General features: G+C 43.4%; 1 long non-coding RNA gene across 1 annotated transcript in view; it reads left to right on the top strand.

The window, feature by feature from the left end:
* Nucleotides 1–18,821, top strand: part of LOC134911719 (uncharacterized) — a 91,075-nt gene extending 72,254 nt beyond the window's left edge. The window contains exon 4 of the long non-coding RNA XR_010176792.1: nucleotides 17,167–18,821. This is a non-coding gene — a long non-coding RNA (uncharacterized LOC134911719). The remainder of the gene's footprint in view (nucleotides 1–17,166) is intronic.
* Nucleotides 18,822–19,437: the final 616 nt, after the last annotated feature.

Here is a 19,437-nt window from a genome sequence, read left to right as displayed (position 1 = left end):
ATCATTCTCCACTGCGCTTGAGACAGGTGCATTCCACCTCCTATATCGTGCTCAGTTGTATAGGCTTGAATGGCCTTTTGCTGCTCCTCCAACCTCTGAAGCATATAGAGGGTTGAATTCCACCTCGTTACCACTTCTTGCTTCAGATGATGGCAGGGCAGGTTCAGGCGTTTTTGGTGGTGCTCCAGTCTTCTGTACGTGGTGCCTGTACGCCGAAAGTGTCCCGCAATTCTTCTGGCCACCGACAGCATCTCTTGCACGCCCCTCTCGTTTTTTAAATAATTCTGCACCACCAAATTCAAGGTATGTGCAAAACATGGGACGTGCTGGAATTTGCCCAGATTTAATGCACACACAATATTGCTGGCGTTGTCCGATGCCACAAATCCACAGGAGAGTCCAATTGGGGTAAGCCATTCTGCGATGATCTTCCTCAGTTGCCGTAAGAGGTTTTTAGCTGTGTGCATATTCTGGAAAGCGGTGATACAAAGCGTAGCCTGCCTAGGAAAGAGTTGGCGTTTGCGAGATGCTGCTACTGGTGCCGCCGCTGCTGTTCTTGCGGCGGGAGTCCATACATCTACCCAGTGGGCTGTCACAGTCATATAGTCCTGAGTCTGCCCTGCTCCACTTGTCCACATGTCCGTGGTTAAGTGGACATTGGATACAACTGCATTTTTTAGGACACTGGTGAGTCTTTTTCTGAGGTCTGTGTTCATTTTCGGTATCGCCTGCCTAGAGAAATGGAACCTAGATGGTATTTGGTACCGGGGACACAGTACCTCAAACAAGTCTATAGTTGGCTCTGCAGTAATGATGGATACCGGAACCACGGTTCTCACCGCCCAGGATGCCAAGGCCTCAGTTATCCGCTTTGCAGCAGGATGACTGCTGTGATATTTCATCTTCCTCGCAAAGGACTGTTGGACAGTCAATTGCTTGATGGAAGTAGTAAAAGTGGTCTTACGACTTCCCCTCTGGGATGACCATCGACTCCCAGCAGCAACAACAGCAGCGCCAGCAGCAGTAGGCGTTACACGCAAGGATGCATCGGAGGAATCCCAGGCAGGAGAGGACTCGTCAGAATTGCCAGTGACATGGCCTGCAGGACTATTGGCATTCCTGTGGAAGGAGGAAATTGACACTGAGGGAGTTGGTGGGGTGGTTTGCGTGAGCTTGGTTACAAGAGGAAGGGATTTACTGTTTCAGTGGACTGCTTCCGCTGTCGCCCAAAGTTTTTGAACTTGTCACTGACTTATGATGAATGCGCTGCAGGTGACGTATAAGGGAGGATGTTCCGAGGTGGTTAACGTCCTTAGCCCTACTTATTACAGCTTGACAAAGGCAACACACGGCTTGACAAATGTTGTCCGCATTTCTGTTGAAATACTTCCACACCGAAGAGCTGATTTTTTTGGTATTTTCACCAGGCATGTCAATGGCCATATTCCTCCCACGGACAACAGGTGTCTCCCCGGGTGCCTGACTTAAACAAACCACCTCACCATCAGAATCCTCCTGGTCAATTTCCTCCCCAGCGCCAGCAACACCCATATCCTCCTCATCCTGGTGTACTTCAACACTGACATCTTCAATCTGACTATCAGGAACTGGACTGCGGGTGCTCCTTCCAGCACTTGCAGGGGGCGTGCAAATGGTGGAAGGCGCATGCTCTTCACGTCCAGTGTTGGGAAGGTCAGGCATCGCAACCGACACAATTGGACTCTCCTTGTGGATTTGTGATTTCGAAGAACGCACAGTTCTTTGCTGTGCTTTTGCCAGCTTAAGTCTTTTCATTTTTCTAGCGAGAGGCTGAGTGCTTCCATCCTCATGTGAAGCTGAACCACTAGCCATGAACATAGGCCAGGGCCTCAGCCGTTCCTTGCCACTCCGTGTGGTAAATGGCATATTGGCAAGTTTACGCTTCTCCTCCGACGATTTTATTTTAGATTTTTGAGTCCTTTTTTTACTGATATTTGGTGTTTTGGATTTTACATGCTCTGTACTATGACATTGGGCATCGGCCTTGGCAGACGACGTTGATGGCATTTCATCGTCTCGGCCATGACTAGTGGCAGCAGCTTCAGCACGAGGTGGAAGTCGATCTTGATCTTTCCCTATTTTTGGAACCTCAACATTTTTGTTCTCCATATTTTAATAGGCACAACTAAAAGGCACCTCAGGTAAACAATGGAGATGGATCGATACTAGTATACTTATGGATGACGAGTGACTGCTGACACAGAGGTAGCTACAGCCGTGGACTACCGTACTGCGTCTGCTAGTATAGACTGGATGATAATTATATAAAAAATATATATATATCACTACTGCAGGACAGGTATATATTATATAATGACGGACCTGCTGGACACTGTCAGCAGCAGACTCCTAAACTACTAGTATGAAGAAGATAGAAAAAAAAAACCCACCACAGGTAGGTATACAATTATGGATGAGCACTGCCGACACAGAGGTAGCTACAGCCGTGGACTACCGTACTGCATCTGCTAGTATAGACTGGATGATAATGATATAAAATATATATATATATATCACTACTGCAGGACAGGTATATATTATATAATGACGGACCTGCTGGACACTGTCAGCAGCAGACTCCTAAACTACTAGTATGAAGAAGATAGAAAAAAAAACCACCACAGGTAGGTATACAATTATGGACGAGCACTGCCGACACAGAGGTAGCTACAGCCGTGGACTACCGTACTGCGTCTGCTAGTATAGACTGGATGATAATGATATAAAAAATATATATATATCACTACTGCAGGACAGGTATATATTATATAATGACGGACCTGCTGGACACTGTCAGCAGCAGACTCCTAAACTACTAGTATGAAGAAGATAGAAAAAAAAACCACCACAGGTAGGTATACAATTATGGACGAGCACTGCCGACACAGAGGTAGCTACAGCCGTGGACTACCGTACTGCATCTGCTAGTATAGACTGGATGATAATGATATAAAAAATATATATATATCACTACTGCAGGACAGGTATATATTATATAATGACGGACCTGCTGGACACTGTCAGCAGCAGACTCCTAAACTACTAGTATGAAGAAGATAGAAAAAAAAACCCCACCACAGGTAGGTATACAATTATGGACGAGCACTGCCGACACAGAGGTAGCTACAGCCGTGGACTACCGTACTGCGTCTGCTAGTATAGACTGGATGATAATGATATAAAAAATATATATATATCACTTCACTACTGCAGGACAGGTATATATTATATAATGACGGACCTGCTGGACACTGTCAGCAGCAGACTCCTAAACTACTAGTATGAAGAAGATAGAAAAAAAAAAAACCACCACAGGTAGGTATACAATTATGGACGAGCACTGCCGACACAGAGGTAGCTACAGCCGTGGACTACCGTACTGCATCTGCTAGTATAGACTGGATGATAATGATATAAAAAATATATATATATCACTACTGCAGGTATATATTATAATATAATGAATGACGGACCTGCTGGACACTGTCTGTCAGCAGAATGCGTTTATAGAATTAAAAAAAAAAAAACACCACACGAGTGTTTAACTTTTTCAGGCAGACAATATACTGGTGGTCACTGGTCAGTCACACTGGCAGCAAAAGTGTGCACTGTTATGTACTCCTGCTATAACTGCTCCCCAGTCTCCCCCACAATTAAGCTGTGTGAGCAGTGAGCACTCAGCACAGTCAGATATACATAGATAATATTATCATGCAGCACACTGAGGCTGAGCACAGATATGGTATGTGACTGTGTATCATTTTTTTTCAGGCAGAGAACGGATTTTAAATAATAAATAAAACTGGTGGTCACTAGTATAACTATCAGCAAAACTCTGCACTCTCTGAGTACTCCTAATGCTCCCCAAAATTACTAAAATTAAATTACTAGTAAATCAAGTGTCTCACTCTCTATCTAAACGGAGAGGACGCCAGCAACGTCCTCTCCCTATCAATCTCAATGCACGTGTGAAAATGGCGGCGACGCGCGGCTCCTTATATAGAATCCGAGTCTCGCGATAGAATACGAGCCTCGCGAGAATCCGACAGCGGGATGATGACGTTCGGGCGCGCTCGGGTTAGCCGAGCAAGGCGGGAAGATCCGAGTCTGCCTCGGACCCGTGTAAAAAGGCTGAAGTTCGGGGGGGTTCGGATTCCGAGGAACCGAACCCGCTCATCTCTAGTGCTCACACTGCTTAATTGTTGGGACTGGGGAGCAGCTGTATTATATAGGAGGAGTACAGTGCAGAGTTTTGCTGACCAGTGACCACCAGTATACGTTGTCTGCCTGAAAAACACTCCATATCTGTGCTCAGTGTGCTGCATATATCTGTGCTCACACTGCTTAATTGTGGGGACTGGGGAGCAGCTGTGTTATATAGGAGGAGTACAGTGCAGAGTTTTGCTGACCAGTGACCACCAGTATACGTTGTCTGCCTGAAAAACACTCCATATCTGTGCTCAGTGTGCTGCATATATCTGTGCTCACACTGCTTAATTGTGGGGACTGGGGAGCAGCTGTATTATATAGGAGGAGTACAGTGCAGAGTTTTGCTGACCAGTGACCACCAGTATACGTTGTCTGCCTGAAAAACACTCCATATCTGTGCTCAGTGTGCTGCATATATCTGTGCTCACACTGCTTTATTGTGGGCACTGGGGACCACCAGTATATTATATAGGAGGAGTACAGTGCAGAGTTTTGCTGACAGTAACCACCAGTATATATAGCAGTACGGTACGGAAGGCCACTGCTCTACCTACCTCTGTGTCATCAAGTATACTATCCATCCATACCTGTGGTGCATTTCAGTTGTGCGCAGTATATATAGTAGTAGGCCATTGCTATTGATACTGGCATATAATTCCACACATTAAAAAATGGAGAACAAATATGTGGAGGTTAAAATAGGGAAAGATCAAGATCCACTTCCACCTCGTGCTGAAGCTGCTGCCACTAGTCATGGCCGAGACGATGAAATGCCATCAACGTCGTCTGCCAAGGCCGATGCCCAATGTCATAGTAGAGAGCATGTAAAATCCAAAAAACAAAAGTTCAGTAAAATGACCCAAAAATCAAAATTGAAAGCGTCTGATGAGAAGCGTAAACTTGCCAATATGCCATTTATGACACGGAGTGGCAAGGAACGGCTGAGGCCCTGGCCTATGTTCATGGCTAGTGGTTCAGATTCACATGAGGATGGAAGCACTCATCCTCTTGCTAGAAAAATGAAAAGACTTAAGCTGGCAAAAGCACAGCAAAGAACTGTGCGTTCTTCTAAATCACAAATCCCCAAGGAGAGTCCAATTGTGTCGGTTGCGATGCCTGACCTTCCCAACACTGGACGGGAAGAGTTTGCACCTTCCACCATTTGCACGCCCCCTGCAAGTGCTGGAAGGAGCACCCGCAGTCCTGTTTCTGATAGTCAAATTGAAGATGTCACTGTTGAAGTACACCAGGATGAGGATATGGGTGTTGCTGGCGCTGGGGAGGAAATTGACAAGGAGGATTCTGATGGTGAGGTGGTTTGTTTAAGTCAGGCACCCGGGAGACACCTGTTGTCCGTGGGACGAATATGGCCATTGACATGCCTGGTCAAAAAAAAAAAAAAAATCACCTCTTCGCTGTGGAATTATTTCAACACAAATGCGGACAACAGGTGTCAAGCCGTGTGTTGCCTTTGTCAAGCTGTAATAAGTAGGGGTAAGGACGTTAACCATCTAGGAACATCCTCCCTTATACGTCACCTGGACCGCATTCATCAGAAGTCAGTGACAAGTTCAAAAACTTTGGATAACAGCGGAAGCAGTCCACTGACCACTAAATCCCTTCCTCTTGTAACCAAGCTCCTGCAAACCACACCACTAACTCCCTCAGTGTCAATTTCCACCTTACACAGGAACGCCAATAGTCCTGCAGGCCATGTCACTGGCAAGTCTGACGAGTCCTCTCCTGCCTGGGATTCCTCCGATGCATCCTTGAGTGTAACGCCTACTGCTGCTGCTGTTGTTGCTGCTGGGAGTCGATCGGCATCCCAGAGGGGAAGTCGGCAGACCACTTGTACTACTTCCAGTAAGCAATTGACTGTCCAACAGTCCTTTGTGAGGTAGATGAAATATCACAGCAGTCATCCTGCTGCAAAGCGGATAACTCAGGTCTTGTCAGCCTGGGTGGTGAGAAACGTGGTTCCGGTATCCACCGTTAATTCAGAGGCAACTAGAGACTTGATTGAGGTACTGTGTCCCCGGTACCAAATACCATCTAGGTTCCATTTCTCTAGGCAGGCGATACCGAAAATGTACACAGACCTCAGAAAAAGACTCACCAGTGTCCTAAAAAATGCAGTTGTACCCAATGTCCACTTAACCACGGACATGTGGACAAGTGGAGCAGGGCAGACTCAGGACTATATGACTGTGACAGCCCACTGGGTAGATGTATTGCCTCCCGCAGCAAGAACAGTAGCGACGGCACCAGTAGCAGCATCTTGCAAACGCCAACTTGTTCCTAGGCAGGCTACGCTTTGTATCACCGCTTTCCATAAGAGGCATACAGCTGACAACCTCTTACGGAAACTGAGGAACATCATCGCAGAATGGCTTACCCCAATTGGACTCTCCTGGGGATTTGTGACATCGGACAACGCCACCAATATTGTGCGTGCATTACATCTGGGCAAATTCCAGCACGTCCCATGTTTTGCACATACATTGAATTTGGTGGTGCAGAATTATTTAAAAAACGACAGGGGCGTGCAAGAGATGCTGTCGGTGGCCCGAAGAATTGCGGGCCACTTTCGGCATTCAGCCACCGCGTGCCGAAGACTGGAGCACCACCAAACACTCCTGAACCTGCCCTGCCATCATCTGAAGCAAGAGGTGGTAACGAGGTGGAATTCAACCCTCTATATGCTTCAGAGGATGGAGGAGCAGCAAAAGGCCATTCAAGCCTATACATCTGCCCACGATATAGGCAAAGGAGGGGGAATGCACCTGACTCAAGCGCAGTGGAGAATGATTTCAACGTTGTGCAAGGTTCTGCAACCCTTTGAACTTGCCACACGTGAAGTCAGTTCAGACACTGCCAGCCTGAGTCAGGTCATTCCCCTCATCAGGCTTTTGCAGAAGAAGCTGGAGACATTGAAGGAGGAGCTAAAACAGAGCGATTCCGCTAGGCATGTGGGACTTGTGGATGGAGCCCTTAATTCGCTTAACCAGGATTCACGGGTGGTCAATCTGTTGAAATCAGAGCACTACATTTTGGCCACGTGCTCGATCCTAGATTTAAAACCTACGTTGTATCTCTCTTTCCGGCAGACACAAGTCTGCAGAGGTTCAAAGACCTGCTGGTGAGAAAATTGTCAAGTCAAGCGGAACGTGACCCGTCAACAGCTCCTCCTTCACATTCTCCCGCAACTGGGGGTGCGAGGAAAAGGCTAAGAATTCCGAGCCCACCCGCTGGCGGTGATGCAGGGCAGTCTGGAGCGAGTGCTGACATCTGGTCCGGACTGAAGGACCTGCCAACGATTACTGACATGTCGTCTACTGTCAATGCATATGATTCTCTCACCATTGAAAGAATGGTGGAGGATTATATGAGTGACCGCATCCAAGTAGGCACGTCAGACAGTCCGTACGTATACTGGCAGGAAAAAGAGGCAATTTGGAGGCCCTTGCAGAAACTAGCTTTATTTTACCTAAGTTGCCCACCCTCCAGTGTGTACTCCGAAAGAGTGTGTAGTGCAGCCGCTCACCTTGTCAGCAATCGGCGTACGAGGTTACTTCCAGAAAATGTGGAGAAGATGATGTTCATCAAAATGAATTATAATCAATTCCTCCGTGGAGACATTCACCAGCAATTGCCTCCAGAAAGTACACAGGGATCTTAGAAGGTGGATTCCAGTGGGGACGAATTAATAATCTGTGAGGAGGGGGATGTACACAGTGAAAGGGGTGAGGAATCGGAGGATGATGATGAGGTGGACATCTTGCCTCTGTAGAGCCAGTTTGTGTAAGGAGAGATTGACTGCTTCTTTTTTGGTGGGGGCCCAAACCAACCAGTCATTTCAGTCACAGTCGTGTGGCAGACCCTGTCGCTGAAATGATGGGTTGGTTAAAGTGTGCATGTCCTGTTTATACAACATAAGGGTGGGTGGGAGGGCCCAAGGACAATTCCATCTTGCACCTCTTTTTTCTTTCATTTTTCTTTGCATCATGTGCTGTTTGGGGACAATTTTTTTGAAGTGCCATCCTGCCTGACACTGCAGTGCCACTCCTAGATGGGCCAGGTGTTTGTGTCGGCCACTTGTGTCGCTTAGCTTAGTCACACAGCGACCTTGGTGCGCCTCTTTTTTTCTTTGCATCTTGTGCTGTTTGGGGACAATTTTTTTGAAGTGCCATCCTGCCTGACACTGCAGTGCCACTCCTAGATGGGCCAGGTGTTTGTGTCGGCCACTTGTGTCGCTTAGCTTAGTCACACAGCGACCTTGGTGCGCCTCTTTTTTTCTTTGCATCATGTGCTGTTTGGGGACAATTTTTTTGAAGTGCCATCCTGCCTGACACTGCAGTGCCACTCCTAGATGGGCCAGGTGTTTGTGTCGGCCACTTGTGTCGCTTAGCTTAGTCACACAGCGACCTTGGTGCGCCTCTTTTTTTCTTTGCATCATGTGCTGTTTGGGGACAATTTTTTTGAAGTGCCATCCTGCCTGACACTGCAGTGCCACTCCTAGATGGGCCAGGTGTTTGTGTCGGCCACTTGTGTCGCTTAGCTTAGCCATCCAGCGACCTCGGTGCAAATTTTAGGACTAAAAATAATATTGTGAGGTGTTCAGAATAGACTGAAAATGAGTGGAAATTATGGTTATTGAGGTTAATAATACTATGGGATCAAAATGACCCCCAAATTCTATGATTTAAGCTGTTTTTGAGGGTTTTTTGTAAAAAAAACACCCGAATCCAAAACACACCCGAATCCGACAAAAAATTTTCCTGGAGGTTTTGCCAAAACGCGTCCGAATCCAAAACACGGCCGCGGACCCGAATCCAAAACCAAAACACAAAACCCGAAAAATTTCCGGTGCACATCACTATAAATAATGCCCTAATTTAGTAATTCATGGCATTATTTACTGAGTTGGTTACTAAAGTCCAGGCAACAATAAATAATAATAATAATAATAATAATAATAATAATAATAATAATAGAATTTTTTTTTTTATTGCTCTATTCTAGTACTCATAGCGCTGTACAGGTACCAAGAAAATACAGCAGTTTAGATTTTCTTGAAATTCAGAATTCAACATAGATGATTAGTATAAAATGCAGAGATCTTGAATACAATAAAATTTGAGGCAATCATGTTGTGTCATCAGTTAAAGTAACATAGATTGAGCGCAAAACCTTTTTTATGCAGCACTGGCCATCTGACAAATGCCAGAAATGCTGATTACCTGATGTGTCGGTTTGGTCACCTGAAGGCCTGTCTGAGCATTGCTCTGCTCAGTAGGCATGCTGAGACTCACAGCACGCCCCAGGGATATGTGGAAACACCCCTGTGATTTGTGGCCACGCCCATTTCCCCATGCACATGGAGCCCCCGTCTGTCCCTGCCTGGGACAGTGCCGTCCTAGAGACATGTCTAGCTTGTCTATATCGGTAACACAGCACTTAAAAACAGACCTAGTAACGACATCCAGTGAATTACAGCAGAAATAGGGGTCTATTCATGAAGCAGTGAAAAGAGTGGAGAAAAAGACCAGTGGAGAAGTTGCCCATAGCAACCAATTAGCTTTAAAGCCTTTATCAAGTACATTCTATAAAATGTAAGGGAGATGGTGATTGGTTCCCATGGACAACTTCTCCACTGGTCTGTTTCTCTTCTCTTTTCACTGCTTCATGAATAGATCCCGTAGTCTCAAAAGTTTACTTTGTAGTTGATATTTCCCTGTCTGTGGAAGATGTAAAGAAAAAGTATTTAACCAACTGTAATTATGTGTTAAACGAAACACCCACAAAGAAGTAACATATGGTCTAAAATAAACTGTCAATACAGGGTCATCTCTAGGGCTGGGCGAGCCGTGCAACTGCAAGGGGCGGAATACTGCTGAAAATGTCCCTCCCAAAATGGCCGCCACCTCAGAGGAAACAGTTCTGAAGTATGCTAGAAGAGTGTAGCAGCCATTTTGGGAGGGACATTTGCTATAATGTCATATGAGAATGGACTTGGAGGCAGCAGGCCCAAAACACAGAAGTGCCGAGACCAGAGGGGAGGGAGTGTGCTGGTTGTGCAAATCACGATGCTGCAGCCTGCGTCTAGAGGAAGGCAGCGGCAAGAAACCCCTAACAACGATCAGGTAGTGGGGCATTACTATTATTATTATTACCAGTTATTTATATAGCGCGCACATAATCCGCAGCGCTTTACAGAGAATACTTGTCCATTCACATCAGTCCCTGCCCCAGTGGAGCTTACAATCTATATTCCCTACCACATGTACACACACACATACACACACACACACACACACACACACACACACACACACACACACACACATTCACGCTAGGGTTAATTTTGTAGGGAGCCAATTAACCTACCAGTATATTTTTGGATTGTGGGAGGAAACCGGAGTACCCGGAGGAAACTCACGCAAGTATGGGGAGAATATACAAACTCCACACAGTTAGAGCCATGGTGGGAATCGAACCCATGACCTCAGTGCTGTGAGGCAGTAATGCTAACTATGTGAGACAGCTGCCTCACTGGGGCATCATGTAATATTGTGACAGGAGCATAACTGTGGGGCATAATATGGTGCAAGGGCATTTCTGTGTGGGGGCATAATATGGTGCAAGGGACATTGCTGTGTGGGGCACGATATGGGGGATTTATTTTTCTTCTTGTGGTGGCCAAGGTCTGAGGATTCAGGGTCAAAAACTGGGATCTAAGTCTACATTTCAGAAAGTCTATGGGGGGGGGGGGCTTTTATACATTGCTAGGACTAACAAAACATCAAAAATGTAAATTGACTTGAACTCTTTACTATCTGTAGAGAAAGTTCACAATGTATAAGAGATATCTTTCTCTTTACCATTACTATACTAATATGCCTAATGTCTCCCTCTTCTCTTCTGCATATGAAAGAGGAATACTGTGGACACAGGAGCTTATTTAGTCAGCACCAATCATTATGTTGTACTGCTGCAAAGTATAATGTAAGGGTTTTCTCCTGTTCACAGATAGCCTGACCGGTTAAGGGTTAAAGCAATATGCCATACATGTGTGGCTAACTTCCTTGCATAAGCATAGTGATTTCTTCTGGACAAGATCCAGGGAAGCCTCTCCATCTTCTCTGGTCCCAATGCTTGGTACAGCTAATGCTATCCAGAGATAGTGTTACTGTAGCTGACAGCGTAAAGCTATTATTTTAGCCACATGTTAAATTGAAATACGGTAGAGGTCAATGAGGACAGCAGTAAGTGGCAAAAAAGAGAAGCTGAGATAAGCCCTTTCTCTGGCAAAATGCAGGAGAAAAGGCTTATTACAGCTTCATAAACAGACCCCAAAGAATGATAGCAAGAGGTTGTTAGCAAAAGAGAAAAATGAATCATTTCCATAACAAATTGAATAATATACAGAAGAAAAATGTAAAACATGGCTTGCTACTTTTTCTTCCATCTTTTGAAAATGAGTTTTATAAAAAAATAAATTTTTACTACGGCAAGGAATTTACACAATAAAACATACAGATGTCTAAAAAAAAATGAAAATACCTAATGGAACAATTTTAAATTCACACTTCAGTCATTCTATTCCCAAGGTACATATCTGCTTTCATGTTTATTTTGAAATGTATCTCTTGAGTAAAAATTCAGTACCTTGACCAGATTGTTTTTATTTTAATATATTCTGTGAATTTTCACCAGGTGCAGCATAAACCATTTATATATTACTGTAGTATTATTCCCTGCTGATCTTTCCTCTGAAAATTACTCATCACTGCTTAAAGGTCATTATCAAAATATGGGAGTGTCCTCCCTCTGTACCTGTACAAATAACAGTCTGATGATGGACCTGTCCCCATAAATATCCTCCAGCATCCTGATAGTAGCCACCACGGTACTCTGCTCACTGTTAGATCTCACCAGGACAGCTCAGCATGCATCTCTCTCCAGTGCATTCAAGGTATATTCCACCTTAATTTCTGTGGTACTTTGTAAAGTTGAACAGCCCCTTCCAGCCATTCCTTCCAGTTGTCCAGCATAATATCCCTGCCATCAAACCACATGATGTGGCCAAAGGTGGGGCCCATGATGAAGGTGATGCAAGCTGGTTCAGTGCTGGAGCTGCTGGCATTTTCTTGGGTTTTCATAAGCCTGCCAACTATGCCAAATGTAAAAGAGGTGAAGAGCTATACTTACAATCTGAAGGCCCACAGATGGCAATGACTTCCAGATGGATCCCAGCTCCAACCTCCAGGTAAGTTTCTTTTCTTTGGAGCTCTCCTACTTCCTCCCTCCTGCTTCTGCTTTAAAGTTTTTATAGTTGTATCAATTGGAAATTCATGAATGAAACAACCCTGTGCTTTTGATAAAATACTGCCCTACAAGAGATTAGTGCAGTGCCGGAGTAATGAAGCCAGTTGGATCATGGAGACACATCACTGGACTTAATAAGATCTTATATGCTATATTTTGTCTTATTACACTGTAAACAACATTTGTACTTGGGATTTATGCTTTCAATTGGTAATATATACCTACAAAAAAACCCAGACCACTTCATGTGAGCAAAGTTAAAAAATAAACTAATAGGATGTACTAACGTTCTATTAACATTCATTTTTTGTTTTATATAGAAGAGTATTTGATACCACAATCTTCCTGCATCCGTTTTCTGGAACCCGCTATTACTACAGGTTGAGTCTCCCATATCCAAAATTCCAAAATACGGACTATTAAGAAATATGACATTTTGTCAACCAGACTGAGATAGTGACACTTTTGCTTTCTGATAGTTCAGTGTACATAAAGTTTGTTTAATGTCCAATTTTATTAAATATATTGTATAAAATGATGTTCAGGTTATGTGTATAAGGTGTATAGGAAGCATAAATGCATTCTGTATTTACCCTTGGGTCTCATCCCCAAGATATCTCATTATGGTATGCAGATATTCAAAAATACGGAAAAATCTGATATCCAATACCTCGGGTCCCAAGCATTTTGGATATGGGAAACTCAACCTGTAGTTATCTGTGCTGTTGTTATGAATCCGGTTTATAGATCTGCACTAAAAAGGTCTGCAGTCAATAGGTCGACCACTAATGGTACTGTAGACATGCATTAGGTCGACAGGGTCAAAAGGTCGACATGTAAAAGGTAAACAGTTCAACAGGTTGACAGGGTGAAAAGGTCGACATTACAATGGTCGACACACTTTTCCCCAAAACTTTTTCATACTTTACCATCCACGTGGTGAACCTGGCCTGAAGCATGACGAGCAAATTGAGGTATGCGAGGGGACGTGGTACACTAATGGGGCTTGTTTGTGGCAGAAAAGTGACAAAACACCCCCAAAAAAAAAAATTGTGTCTACCTTTTTTGTGTTGATCATTTCCATGTCAATTTTTTGACCCTGTCATCCTTTTCTACTGTCTACCTAATCTATGTCGACCTTTTGACCCTGTCAACCTAATTACTGTAGACCTTTTTAGTGTAGCTCTAATAATCCACAACCCTGTATTGTACCATGTTAATTTGACTATGTATATCTAAGCATTTAATTTATTATTTGTCTTTGTTCTCATCCTCACATCATTACACTGACCATGTAACATTTGGCCCTGTCCTCAGTGACACAATCACACAAGTCAACAGGACACTGCCTGGAAAGCAGTCATCACACTTATCTACACACATAATATTATATGCTGTTAACATTCCAATGACTTGATTCTCTACAGGTTCCTCTATGCCTGTTCACTTTAAACTGGGTACTGTGCATACCTCCCAACTGTCCCGATTTTCGTGGGACAGTCCTGCTTTTTTTGGGACTGTACAGCTGCCCCACCCGCGGGCAGCAGGGTCCCGCAGTGTGGGGGGGCAGTTGGGAGGCTCCTGTCACTGCCGCCCTGCTTAGCAGAGCAGCGGTGAATAGACACTGTGCGCATCTATTCACAGCAGACAGAGGGGAGAGAGAGTATGCCAGCAGCTCTCAGTGATGAAAACAGGGGCGTGGCTCGTGATCGTGGGTACTCCCGCAAAGCCACACCCTCTGTTCCGTAGGCCATGCCCCCTTTCCGGACGGGCACGCTGAGCGCGCACAAAGATGTTCCTCTTTCCAATGATCAAATGTTGGGAGGTATGATAACAAACAATCAGTGATGTACACTCAGGGCCGGTTCAAGGGCGCTCTGCGCCCCGGGCAGGAAATTGGGCGTGGCCTAATACAGGGGGCGTGGTCAATTACGCCCCCTGTACATTAAAAGCGCCGCTTGAATGCTGAGCGGTGCGCGATGACGTCATTGCGCACCGCACAGCAAAAGGTCCTCTCCACGAAGGGAAACTAGACGCTATGCGTCTAGTTCCCTTCCTGGAGAGGACCTTTGCTGTGCGGTGCGCGATGACGTCATCGCGCACCGCTCAGCAAAGTTACTCTCCAGGAAGGGAAACTAGACGCATAGCGTCTAGTTCCCTTCAGGAGGCGGACGGGGATGGGGACGGGGACGGCAGCGGGCAGCGGAGGCGGACGGGGACACAGCGGGCAGCAGTGGCGGATCTTGCCACGGTGCGGCGCCCTCCGGATGGCGCCAGCGCCCTCCGGAAGGCGGCGCCCCGGGCAAAAGTACTGCTTGCCCGTGGCAAGATCCGCCACTGTGTACACTGCATATGAAGAGTTCTGCCCATGCTCAAATGCTCTTTAAAAATACAGACATCAGTAAAAAATCTAGGTAGCATTATGTGAATAATCATATTTAAAGTAACAGTATGTGGCACACCAACAAGTGGTTCTTATCTGCCATCAAATTCTATGCTTCTATAGAACAATGGTATTTATGGATTAATGACATAAAAAAAAATGTCATATTCAAACATAATCTATTGACTCTAAATGAAGCTGGAAGCAAAGAAATATACAAGTACATAACTTTGCCCCTGGACAAACCATGTTGCAATGAAAGGGTGCAAATACATTTGTTTTGTTTGTAGGGTATATACTGGGATGAATCCATAGCGGACACATTCACAATGTTGACAGTTCTGATACAGATATTGTTGAAATGTTGGCAGGCAACATGTCGGAATCCTCATAATGTCAACATGGTCACAATGTCAACATCTGAAATGTTGACATTTTAAATCCTGACATTCTCATAATGTCAATATTACAGACAGGCTGCGTGACCTAAGGGTTTATGTTAGGCACTAGGGTACGTTAGGGCTAGGGCATGGGGTGGAGGGTAGGATTATAGGCACTAAAGGAAAGATTGGGGGTAGGGATTAGGTATAAAGGGAAAATACTCACCGCAATCGCCGTTCCATCAGATTTCTGTACAGGAACTGCTACACACGTGACCACAGGGACCTGGATGCCGTTGCTGGATATGCCTCTGCTTCTGGGAGCAGTACAATCACCACTAGAGTACTAGGGATTTGTCAACATTCTATCATCTTGACATTTCTGCACGTTACATGTGCCCCATCTGCAGCACAGTATGGTCTTTCCAAGGTACACAGTATTTTTTTTTCTTTGTTCGCTTTACTCCCAACTCACAATCAGCCCCTTAAACGACTGATCTATAATGAATACGGAACCTGTGCTGGCATAAAAAAATCCTGTCTATCATTATAACCTGTTTTCTTCAATGTTTTTGTGAAAGACATATATTATAATGAACACTCTACAGAAAAAAATTATCCATTGTAAATTTACATAACGTGCTGAATCAAACCATCTTTAGGGGTACGGTCATAAAAATCCCCATTGACTTCTATTTTTTTTTTTTTTACTTATACTTTAACAGGCTCATTATAATACAGGTTGAGTCTCCCTTATCCAAAATGCTTGGGACCAGAGGTATTTTGGATATGGGATTTTTCCGTATTTTGGAATAATTGCATACCATAATGAGATATCATGGTGATGGGACCTAAATCTAAGCACAGAATGCATTTATGTTACATATACACCTTATACACACAGCCTGAAGGTCATTTTAGCCAATATTTTTTATAACTTTGTGCATTAAACAAAGTGTGTGTACATTCACACAATTCATTTATGTGTCATATACACCTTATACACACAGCCTGAAGGTAATTTTAGCCAATATTTTTTATAACTTTGTGCATTAAACAAAGTGTGTCTACATTCACACAATTCATTTATGTTTCATATATACCTTATATACACAGCCTGAAGGTCATTTAATACAATATTATTAATAACTTTGTGTATTAAACAAAGTTTGTTTACATTGAGTCATCAAAAAACAAAGGTTTCACTATCTCACTCTGACTAAAAAAAGTCCGTATTTCGGAATATTCCGTATTTCGGAATATTTGGATATGGGATACTCAACCTGTATATGTGTGTCTTTTACATAAACATAATGTAATGCGAAATAAAGACTATGGAGGGTATTCAATTCATGTTGGATCCTTTCTGACAGAAAGACAGAAAGGATCCGACATGTGAGTATTCAATGGTCGGCAAAACTCAACAGGTTTGGCCCGTTCCCAATAATGCCATCCGACTTTTTATAAAGTCGCATTGACATTGTCGGAAACGGGGCTAAAATCTGTTGGGTTTGGCTGCGCTTTCATCAATACACATGGATTGGCGTGGAGTCCAACAGATTTCCGACTTGTCGGGAAAAAGAGGGCAGTATCCCCCATCTTTCCGACAAAACAGCAGTTTACGCCAAGAATTGAATATCCCCCTATAACAATAAACTACTGTACTTTTTGATGACCAGAAATTGCTCCTTTTCGGATATAGTAGTCCTCATGTGGAGGATGGGGGGGGTGGCGGGGGTGTTAAAAAATTTTGATTGGATAATATCAGGAAATTTGTAAATGGTGATTATAGGTGTATAACGCTGGACTTTTATGTCACATCCGCAGATTGATGAGCAAGAGTATCAGAGAGAGGTGCCATTAATGATGTGCTGCAGCAGTAATGTGTGAATCCTGTGCTCCTGACGTCTCCTCATCTCTCATAAACTTCATTTTAACAGGCTTTGTAATGATTGTGCATAGGAGACTTAACATGAAAATAAGTTCTGAACAGGAAACAGTTTATTTTTATGATATATGTAGTATTATGCACATCAGTTACATTTGATATGCAGTTCTCATAATGACATCATTTTGGCTGCTTCTTGGAGTCATGAATTATGCTCCACAAAGAAAAAAAATACTGCTGTTATATATTGGAATAAAGGTTGCCTTGTTCTATCGTTTTTCTTGCACTTATAAAGTGCCAGATGATGGAGTTAAACAGTGGAGTTTTGTTGTGCAAGTTACTGTGTGTACATTTCATTTTATTTCAGGCGTTGCCAATTAATTTATGTACACTGAACATCAAAGAGCTGCAAAGTTGAGATTGATCCCTGGTTGTAACATACTCCCACATTGCTAATTATAAAAACAATTGTTGGCTTTTAATCTATGATGAGCTTTGCAAGTACAAACAATATTATATGTGGAAGTTAGTCAAAAGAACGGATATTGGTCAGTGAAGCTGTGGCTAGCATAGCTAGGTGGATCAGAAGTGATCTGATAAGCTTGCTTTTGATCTTTGAACAGTAGCTATTAACGTATGCTGTACCTATTGCTGGGTCACATGAAATGTCAATCGGTTGTGTGCGCACAAGGAATACACAGCTCATGGAATGTTTAAATGTAATTTAAAGCAAACACCACAACTAAATAGGAGTATCACTTAACACAGGTGGCCTTTTCTCCTATGTGAATTTCCATTATTTCAAATAAACCTTAAAATACTAGCGTCAATATATATTGCGGATGCAAGGTGCATCTTATTACCAAATACGTTAATAGTGCGCTAAATGTTGCAGCACTATGTCCCTTAAGAGAAAGTAAGTACTCACACATGGTATACTGAGGTCCAACGCTCAGAGATATATATATTTGATATTAAAAGTTATGCATACACAATAACATATGTACAGTATATCATTCAGTATAATACATATATATATATATATATATATATATATATATGCCTAGGTAAGTGGTACAGAATTACAGTTACAAAAGAAACAGATACAGCCAGTATATATCACCCTATCCCATAGGACCTTCTTCCATTTCTTCCTCTCAGCTACTAACTAACTATGCCTTAGAAAACTGCATATATCAAACAGTGGGAGTTAACAGGTTGTTGGTTTCGGTCTCCTTCCATTTGCCCAGGAGAGGGAGGTTTCTCATTCATTGTGTGTTATTGGTCAGTTCATATATAAGCAATGTCCAGCTTGAAGATGCAGATACAGGTGTTAACCACTGGGATTCTGCCCACATGTTTTCTCAGGAATTCCTTTGTTCTCATAGAATGTAACTTTAGATTTATACATTTGTTCATAGCTAATCGATAGCTAATGGTTGTAATGTGCTACAATTTACCCATAGCTATCAAATTAATCCACACATCCTCCTGACCATTTTGACACTAAGAATGATATACTTAACTTGTTCCATCCCAATAATACATATATATTTGGTTTTACACTCTATTATATAAATACAATATAATACAAGTCTGGTGTTGGACATGTTTTGTCTATGTGTAATTTATGTGTTGTATGAATATGTGTTTGTGTGCCTCTTTATGGCGTTTCTCAGTGATTGCGCCTTTTACCGTATATACACCCACCATGCTGCAACACGCATACCGTGTGACTCTATGCATGATGTACGATAAAGAAAGCATGGTGCATCCATATACATTAATTGTGTCCTTACGCCACCACCGAGAAGTGCCATTCTGTGTGTGGTTTGTATTGTCTTCTTTTTCTGACTTGGACAGTCCACCCTTTGATAGTCAACAAAACTATCATAACTGTCACACTAAACATAATTAAAATATTTCAAACAATAATTGGTGACCCAGACACACGTATGTATTAATTTCGCAAATCAGAGATTGACTATAGTTGGGGAAGCCAGGGAAGAGGACGGGACATTCTCTGTATGCACTCGGCGGTCGTGAGACCATAGGTTGGATGTGGGACGACATTCAACCTATAGAGTATGCTGGGACAGTACTATAGCCCATGTTTGATCCGAACGATCGTTGCATACACACATGTACCTACGTCTTTGTACACTGATGTTTGGATTCGATAGAAATTTTGCTAGAGGGAGAAAACACAA

Source organism: Pseudophryne corroboree, chromosome 4, assembly GCF_028390025.1.
Source record: "Pseudophryne corroboree isolate aPseCor3 chromosome 4, aPseCor3.hap2, whole genome shotgun sequence".
Classification (NCBI taxonomy): Eukaryota; Metazoa; Chordata; class Amphibia; order Anura; family Myobatrachidae; genus Pseudophryne; species Pseudophryne corroboree.
This window is presented reverse-complemented; position numbering and strand designations above follow the sequence as displayed.